The 8632-nt window shown below is 45.8% G+C and overlaps 2 long non-coding RNA genes across 2 annotated transcripts; one reads left to right on the top strand and one right to left on the bottom strand.

Moving 5' to 3' along the window:
- Positions 1–1212: 1212 nt before the first annotated feature.
- On the bottom strand, positions 1213–2664 carry LOC120950825 (uncharacterized). The gene is made up of 2 exons (XR_005751152.2): positions 1739–2664; positions 1213–1664 (listed from the first exon to the last, which is right to left on the bottom strand). It is a non-coding gene; the product is annotated as an uncharacterized LOC120950825 (long non-coding RNA).
- Positions 2665–2931: 267 nt separating this feature from the next.
- LOC120958200 (uncharacterized) lies at positions 2932–7063 on the top strand. Its single transcript, XR_005752015.2, has 2 exons — positions 2932–5564; positions 5789–7063. It is a non-coding gene; the product is annotated as an uncharacterized LOC120958200 (long non-coding RNA).
- Positions 7064–8632: the final 1569 nt, after the last annotated feature.

Raw genomic sequence — 8632 nt, 5'->3', positions numbered from 1 at the left:
CTAGTATTTGCAACATTCTCTACAATAAAATCATTGATTAAACATGTTTCTTCGCCATTTCCCGCAAGCATCCATATTTCACTGCGAAAGCATTGTGAAATTTGTGATAGTGCAAATTAAACATTGAAGACAACGATTAATGTTTGTTTTCGATGTTTTGATACATACAAGGCCACATTTCAATAAATATTATGTGAATTATAATTAAGAAAAAATACAAATTATAAGTTCACCCAATCACTAAACGGACCTTAACCTTGAGCTATATGTTCGTTGGGCAGGAAATCGAGATAGAATCTTCATCGGAAGCGGAAAACGGACAGGGGAATATGGGATTCAGAAAGAGCTACTTCTTCTTCTTTTTTTGTCATAACAACTGCCGTCAGGTCAGGTCAATCTGGAACTTGAACCCATGTCGGGCATGTTGTTAACTCGTACATGTTGATGAAAAATGGTATAAAAAGAATTAAATGATAAGAGTGATCACAAACAAGAACATCGAAATCATGGTATCCACGTAAGCTAATTACTATTATCTTCTTCTTCTTTGGCTCAACAACCGATGTCGGTCAAGGCCTGCCTGTACCCACGTGTGGGGCTTGGCTTTCAGTGACTTATTGATTCCCCCCATAGCAGGATAGTCAGTCCTACGTATAGCGGCGCGGTCTATGTGGGGATTGAACCCATGACGGACATGTTGTTAAGTCGTACGAGTTGACGACTGTACTACGAGACCGGCCTCGTAATTACTATTATAGGCCTATATAATAAGCATTCCAGACGTATTAGGCATTATGCAGTCGGATTATGAGTCTGCGGGAAAAGGACAGTCTGGTTGGGAATCGACTATGTCCGACGTTGTAGGAGCCGACGTATCAATCGTAGGAACCACATGGCCGCTCAAACTTGCCCATACATTATTGACATAAAAACACAGTACAAGTGTGAATTGGCCGGTCTCGTAGTACAGTCGTCAACTCGTACGACTTAACAACATGCCCGTTATGGGTTCAAGCCCCAAATAGACCGTGCCGCCATACGTAGGATTGACTATCCTGCTATGGGGGGAAATCAATTAGTCACTGAAAGCCAAACCCACAAGAGGTAAAGGCAGGCCTTGACCGACAACGGTTGTTGAGCCAAAGAAGAAGAAGAAGACAAGTGTGAATTTAAGGTGTTCAGATATTTCGAAAAGAACAAACCACAGATAAATTGGTGTTAAAGGGTTTTATTTAAAATGCTTTTACACTACTTAATTTCAATGACCCATCATGGCAGGCAGTTCAGCAGCGGGGTCAGTATTTTCAAGGTCCATACTGGCACGCATCTGTATACTAGAGTTCGTCGCAATGTCGTTTAAACGCCTGACTGATTACACATAACAGGATAGTCAAGTCCTATGCATGGGGCCACGGTCCATTCGAGGCTTGAACCCATGGCGGGCATGTTGTTTAGTCGTACGAGTTCACGACTGTACCACCAGACCGGTATTTCAAGCCTAACGGATTTTATTGCGAGTGAAAGTACTGTGTGTGTGCATGCAAGCCGGCCGGCTTAACCCTTCGGTGTACGGTTGACTAGTCTCGTATGGATCGAGCACTACGCTATCCTGGCTGTCCTGCTATATGTGAATCAGTAAGTGAAATGATATTGGTGAATTGTAGCTGCAAAAAAAAGAAAATTTAAATGTTTTTCCGATTGTCAACCTTACCTTACATTCAGAAGATCTACCACCCACCAAGGTATGTTTCTGTTTGATGTAAGGGTTAAGTTTACCCCCACGAGCAGACAGACTCACTCCGTGCATATTTGGGATCCAACTTGAAGAGCTCCACAAAATGAGTGCTGCAATTCGTTAAACAGTTTTAGGCGAACGCAGCTCTTTGCTATCACGTGCTGTTCAATTAGCGACCGGCCGGCTGAGCCGAGAATCCAATTATAACTAAGTGAGTGACCATTGGCAATACCGGCACAGTGGGGAATGGATAAATTGCCAAGCATCTCATGATCTGTGAGTGCCAAATAACCGGTTTTATGACACTCAAAGGTGCTCAAAGTCGTAGCGCATGCCAATTTTAGAAGTAGTAGAGCTCATTTTCCTCCCGAGTGAGCCAGAATTTACACTGCCGGCTTACTAATTAGGTTAGATTGAAAAGAAAATTATTTTATTTAACAAATACAAAAAAGTGTAAAATAGCAATGTTTAACACGAAAGGGCATGGTAATAATTTAAAACTAAAAATCAACATTTATTCGAACTGAAAATTTCTAAACATTCGTATTTATCACAATTATACACGTGAATTACAGCCAAGACTGCTTTATATAGCTAGATTTATGTATCATATGATGCCAACGTTAATATTTCATGATTTTAAATCACGTTATAGCAGCCTTTTCTTCTAATAAGCACATCAAAACATTCAAAAACGCCTAAAATATGTTGCACATAAAACAGTGGCATGCATTGTACCAGGAGGCCCTCGTGGAGCACTCACGCAACCCGAGCGCATGCCCTGAAGCACCCGAATAGAGCTCTCAAAAACGCAGCGCGTGAGTGGTGTACGAATACTACACGACCAATGTCGATGAGTGCCAACTAAAGGAGCGATTCGAGATAGCGTGTTGGTAAAATTCCATTTTTAAAGTATTATTTTTTTTCAAAATTAAAATCCAAACTTTTTATTTACCTGCGTAAATTATCAAAATTTACAGCAATTACAAAAGAAGATTATTGAATTAATCAAGTAACGATCTTTCAATTGATTAATGAACTGAAAAATCGTTACTTGATACTATTTTTGTAAATTTTATTAATTTTATTTCATTATTTATTTATTTTTATCGACCAAACACGATCAGCAAACTAAACAGAATTAACGAATCACAATAAGCAAATAATTCAACAGTAGTTTCATTGAAACATCCCATATAACCAAATCGGTCTTAACCCACTGTAAAGCCACTTCAAACCCACGTGGGTTTGTGGTGGTCGATTCAGTCGTTAACCCACCAAATTTTAGAACAATCGGAGCTGTCAGTTCCGATCATATGTATTGACCTAGCACGCGCTTGGCCCACCTTTTCCAAGCATGTTGACGAGGAAAATGTGGATCAAGAGCGGGCTAGGGTAAATATGCTTAACAGGATTTTAACACATCGATTGCTTTAACTCATTCACTTACATCACAGCATAACTTCGTCAACATTTTAAATCTAAAAACTGTGCACTGACCAGCGAAATGGATGAGTCCATTTGCATGTAAACAAACACACACAAATATGTTTTACAATAAACAAACTTAAACAACGTTTCATTGCTTCCTTTGCACAATTAAACATATTTTGGGATGGAAAATGTTTAGCAAATGAATTACCCGTGTATAAAAACTTACTTTCACAACACTGAAGTGGCTGCTTCTGCGGCCATATGGTTTAACCCACCAAACTGACAGTGCTTTAGCTTTGTTTCATGCAACTGGATTTTTAGTACAGGAAATTGGTGGCGTTTTCGGTATCATGGTTATTTGGGATGTGCACTATCTCTATTCACTGCTTCATCAGCACGTTTTGGCGCCAAAAAAACGAGTGCACTTGTACACGTGAATCTGATGGGGAAGCAGCGTTGCGCGTGCCGACATTTTGACAAGTTCTCGGAGAGTGTATCGTTCGGTCGGGTTACTTGATATTGAACGTGTTTGGACGCGTTTATAGCGTTATTGGTAGCCGGCAAAACGGCCGTATGAGTCAACCCATAATTGAAACGTTAAATCTTTTTGATATTGTTTTAGTTATTATACAGTATAGCAGCGGCTTACAGGTTTTTTACTTGTTTTCGCAAGCATAGCACGTTTAATTTAACAGGATCGCAGAAACAGAACGCTTTCGCGCTTAAGACAACCTTCGCAGCCCACAATATCACATCTCCAATGTTGCGAAATCATAGAAGTATTACTGTACAAATTGAGCTAAAGCTCCTACGCTAGTTGCTACGCTGCACTGCTACTGCGGGGTATGGTTTGTCGACCAGCAGAATCAGTTCCTCGATCGGAACTGGGACTCTATCGGTTCCAGATCCGGACTAGTTACGAATCCGGTTCATGTTTCGTTTCTAATCCGAGACATGTCCAGGTACTGTTCCAGGAACGAAATAACATCGGAAGCGATTTCAGGACTGGTATGAGTTCAGCATCAGTTGTAGGATCGGTATGGGTTTACGGTCGGTTTCAGAACCAAGATGAGTTCATGATTGGTTCCAGAACCGATTAGGATTCAGTATCCGCTCCAGGTCCGTTATGGGTGCATTATCAGTTCCAGCACCAGTATGGATTCATGATCGGTTTCAAGATCAGGATGAGTTCATGATTGGTTCCAGTACTGGTTTGGGTTCATGACCGGTTCCAGTACCAGTGTAAGTTTTTGATCGGTTCTTGGACCGGTTTAAGATCGGTTCCACGACTGGTGTGGATTTATGATCAGTTACATGGCCGGTATGAATTAATGATTGGTTCTAGGTTCATGATCAGTTACAGGACCGATATGGGGTAGTAAAATCAAGTAAAAATCTCTGTACAAATAACAAATAACGTGTTGACAGTTATTTGAAAGAAAATTTTACTTTTTTTTAAGGGACAACACTGTTTCTGGAACTCTGGAACTCGGGTATTAGTTTTGGAGATCTTTTTGCTGTTGTGTAACGACATATCTACGGTCGGGTTGGGAATCTGGAGATGAGATTTGGAGAATCTTCCAAAATTCTGGAGATGGGAATTCGACTTAAGTATTACACCACCTTAACATCCTGTCTCATTGTCGAAGAACTGAATATGAGGGACGCTATTCAAATTGGAAGAATTCTCACAGTCATCTGAAGTCGAGAAGGGGAGCTCCCACCCTTCCTATGTGGCGACATTTTCTTAGTGATAGTAGCAAAATGACATTTTCTTTTTGTTTTCGATCGTTTTCCGTATCGACCATCTGACATTCGCGTACGCTTATCTTGAGTGGTTTTGAAGAAAAAAAAAAGGGGGGATGGCCATCGCAATGGCCCATACCGACAACTCCTCCGACCACTCGCCTCCCTCCCCAGCCACACACTTCAAATCCCACCCACCTGGCGTGCTGTTTTTATTGTGTCCTTTTATCGTACACGGCCCGCTGCATTATCTCCCAATATCGTTTGACAGGCCTAGCATGATACGCTGGCCTTTTAAATTATGACATAGTACGCCAGAGCTTTCTTCCTGCACCTCAGTAAGTGTGTGTGTGTGTGTTTTTTTTTGTTGCTGCATTACGCTACTCAGAGCGAGGGCCTGGCCGCTACCCGCTTCTACGTGTACTGGGCGCCGCACACTGTTGTTGTTTGTTGTTTACTCCCCGGGTTGACCGCAGCCAGAGCCCCGGAGGGCTAATTGTATTGCTCTCGATTAAAAACCACCCGACCTGCCTCAGCGCCTGGCGGGTGTGCCCGGAGGCAAGGGTTAACAAGCTGCCATGTTCATAGTTCCCAAAAACTGCAAAAAAAGGGGCAGCTGAACCGACAGCCACAAGACGCCAGCCTCAAGGTGCGCGAAGATGCCGATGTCCGGCCATTCTCTCTCTCTCTCTCTCTCTCTCTCTCTCTCTCTCTCTCTCTCTATCTCTCTCTCTCTCTTTCTCTCTCTATCTCTTTCTCTCTCTCTCTTTCTCTTTCGCTCTCACATACACACTCATTATCTCACTACTTCTTTCTATCTCTTTCACTCTCTCTCTCTTTTTCTCTGTCCCGCGTACCGATACCACGGTCCAGTCTCCTCGGGCGCACCTGTTCTGTCCGGTCGCAGATCGCAGATCATGCGCGCACCAACACACCGCTGCATGCCGGCAATTCGTACGTCAGCTCGCGTCGGATGCAGCCTGCCGGCAAACACCGGTCTCGCCCGCTGTCCCCCCCCCCCACCCCCCCCGCAGCGTATCGTTCGTTGATGTGCTTGCACGTAATTGTCGGCAGCGTACAGCGAAACTTTACGCGCGCGCTTTTGCAATCAACCGACCTACCAGCGGCGTACCGGCAGGTCGAATCCGATGACGCTTTGCGAACGGTTCCTTTGGTTTCGCTGCTGACCAGGTGCGACGAACACGAAGTATCGAACGGTCTGGGGACTTTTCGCAGGCAGTGCACAGCCGAACTCCAACGCAAGGTGGGCAGGTCACCAAAGCAGGATAACATTTGACTCAGGTGAGCAACAGACATTTGGACATCTTCCTGCCCACGAAACCAGACGGGAGTGCTGCTTCCTATTGAGGTCGGTACAACGACAGCAAAACAAAAGACAGTGCAAACGCCTTGGGTAAGGGTTGCAACCCCATCAACCCCAAAGGAGCTCTTGCAGCTTGTGTACGTACGGATCATCAAACTTAGAAGCATACATAATTCATCCCAGCATGCTAAACTGCAGACGGAACGTAGTTGTTCCACTTATTTCCTCCCGAACTCCCGACGTAATCACACCCGCCCGGCCGCCTTAAGGACGAAGGTGGGGCGCGTTTCGGTTGTAGCGTGTACCGGTGGGCGAGGTGAGGCCGGGGACAGCATGCGACAAGCAAAGAGGGGGCGGGGGGAGGGGGGGGGCACAGCATCGAGAACCAACCGGTACGCACCGATACATAGAGACAGCCGGCGATTTCACAACACATGCCCGTGACACTATAGCATGTGCGGCATTATTCGTGAACTTACGGAAACATTTTACTTGCTTTTTTTTTTTGGTAAAAAGTGGCAGTTATCGAGAGGCTGTCTTAGCAGACAAGTGAACTTTTGGCAGTTTGTAGTTTGTACAAAAAAAAAGCCAAGGTTATGTAAATTTCTTCCGCAAATTGTCGTCCGATATCGATTTGAGGTTTGATTTATTGTTATTGCCCTATTGCGTTTCCGCAGCTATTGAAATCAATACCGTAATTTACATAACTACGAAGGGTATTTCGTAAACTCAGGACTGAAGAGAATTGTTCAATTATCAAAAGAAAAATTAAGGTCTAGTTTACAAAAGTGTTCTAAACAATAAAAAAACGATACCTTCCTTTACGTGAAAAAAGAATTTTGTGTGGATTTTTTTTTTTGGAACAGTTCCGAACGCTTGCCGGCAGCTTCAATATGTGCGTTTGGCTACCTAACCCAGAGCCCCACACACCCCTTCGCCCTACACCCCCTGCTGGGGAAGGGTGGGATTTTTTTGTTGGTGGGGTGCGTAGCACGTGTACGCGCTGGTGTGCGTGACTTCAACCGCCGAATGATGCGTAATGCGGAAAACTGCCAGCAGGGAATGGGGGGGGGGGAGGGGGGGTGCGGTTAGGGGGAGCTGGTGGTAAGAGAATGGCAAGCTCTGGCCGACGAGATGTGTGCGCCCAAGACGCAATGGGTATCTCGGAACACCTTACCGGCATAATTTTACAGCACACGTCTTATGTGCGCCGTATCGGAATACGGGCCGCAGGTGGAATGGTGCAGCAAGAGAAACAAGAGATGCTCGATGCTGGGCACACTGTATGTGTGTGTGCGTGCCTGTGTTGGTGCGCGCGAGAGAAAGAAAGAGAGAGAAAGAGAGAGAGAGCGAGAGAGAGTGAGCGGGAGAGAGAGAGAGAGCGAGAGGAAAAGAGTATAGAGCAAAAATAAATAGAGAGAACGAGAGAGCAGGGGTGCGCAAGCAAGACAATGCATACAGCATTATAGCCGTGGGGCCGGTCTCTCACACACACACACGATTGTAATAGATTTGGTGGGGCTACGTGTACAGTGGTGCGCAAACTTTTAGCAGCAGCAGCCAGTTGAAATCGAACAAATTAGAATGGAATTTGCAACGAAACCATCCACACATGTACCGCGTTACACTTACAGCGACAGCCAGCGTGCGGTTCAATTGTCGATTGTGGTTTGTTTCCCCGGTTGCTTCAAAACTTTACATAGGGTCCATTGTAATGATGGGTATAGTTGGCATAAATCGTCCGGGTATAGAGTCGTCCGGAGTCGTTCGGAATCGTTCGGAGTCGTTCGACCCCAGACGACTCCGAACGACTCCGGAAGATTCCGACTCCGGGCGACTCCGGACGACTCCGAACGACTCCGACGACTCCGAACGACTCCGAACGACTCCGACTCCGGGTGGATCTGGTGGTTCCATTTTTCCGGAGTCGGAATTAGTGATGGGTAAAGTTGGCAAAAATCCGGAGTCGACTCCGATCCGACTCCGATAAATTCGGAATCGACTCCGGAAGGTAGGTCCGCGCTGCAATATGCGGAGTCGTTCGGAGTCGTTCGGAGTCGTCCGGAGTCGTACGGAGTCGCTCGGAGTCGCCCGGAGTCGGAGTCATTCGGAGTCATCCGGAGTCGTTCGGAGTCGTTCGGAGTCGTCCGGAGTCGTCCGGAGTCGCCCGGAGTCGGAGTCGTCCGGAGTCGTTCGGAGTCGTTCGGAGTCGTTCAGAGTCGTTCGGAGTCATTCGGAGTCGTCCGGAGTCGTCCGGAGTCGCCCGGAGTCGGAGTCGTCCGGAGTCGTTCGGAGTCGTTCGGAGTCGTTCAGAGTCGTTCGGAGTCATTCGGAGTCGTCCGGAGTCGTCCGGAGTCGCCCGGAGTCGGAGTCGTTCGGAGTCGTTCGGAGTC

The sequence above is a fragment of the Anopheles coluzzii genome, chromosome X (genome assembly GCF_943734685.1).
Source record: "Anopheles coluzzii chromosome X, AcolN3, whole genome shotgun sequence".
In the NCBI taxonomy this organism is placed as follows: Eukaryota; Metazoa; Arthropoda; class Insecta; order Diptera; family Culicidae; genus Anopheles; species Anopheles coluzzii.
This window is presented reverse-complemented; position numbering and strand designations above follow the sequence as displayed.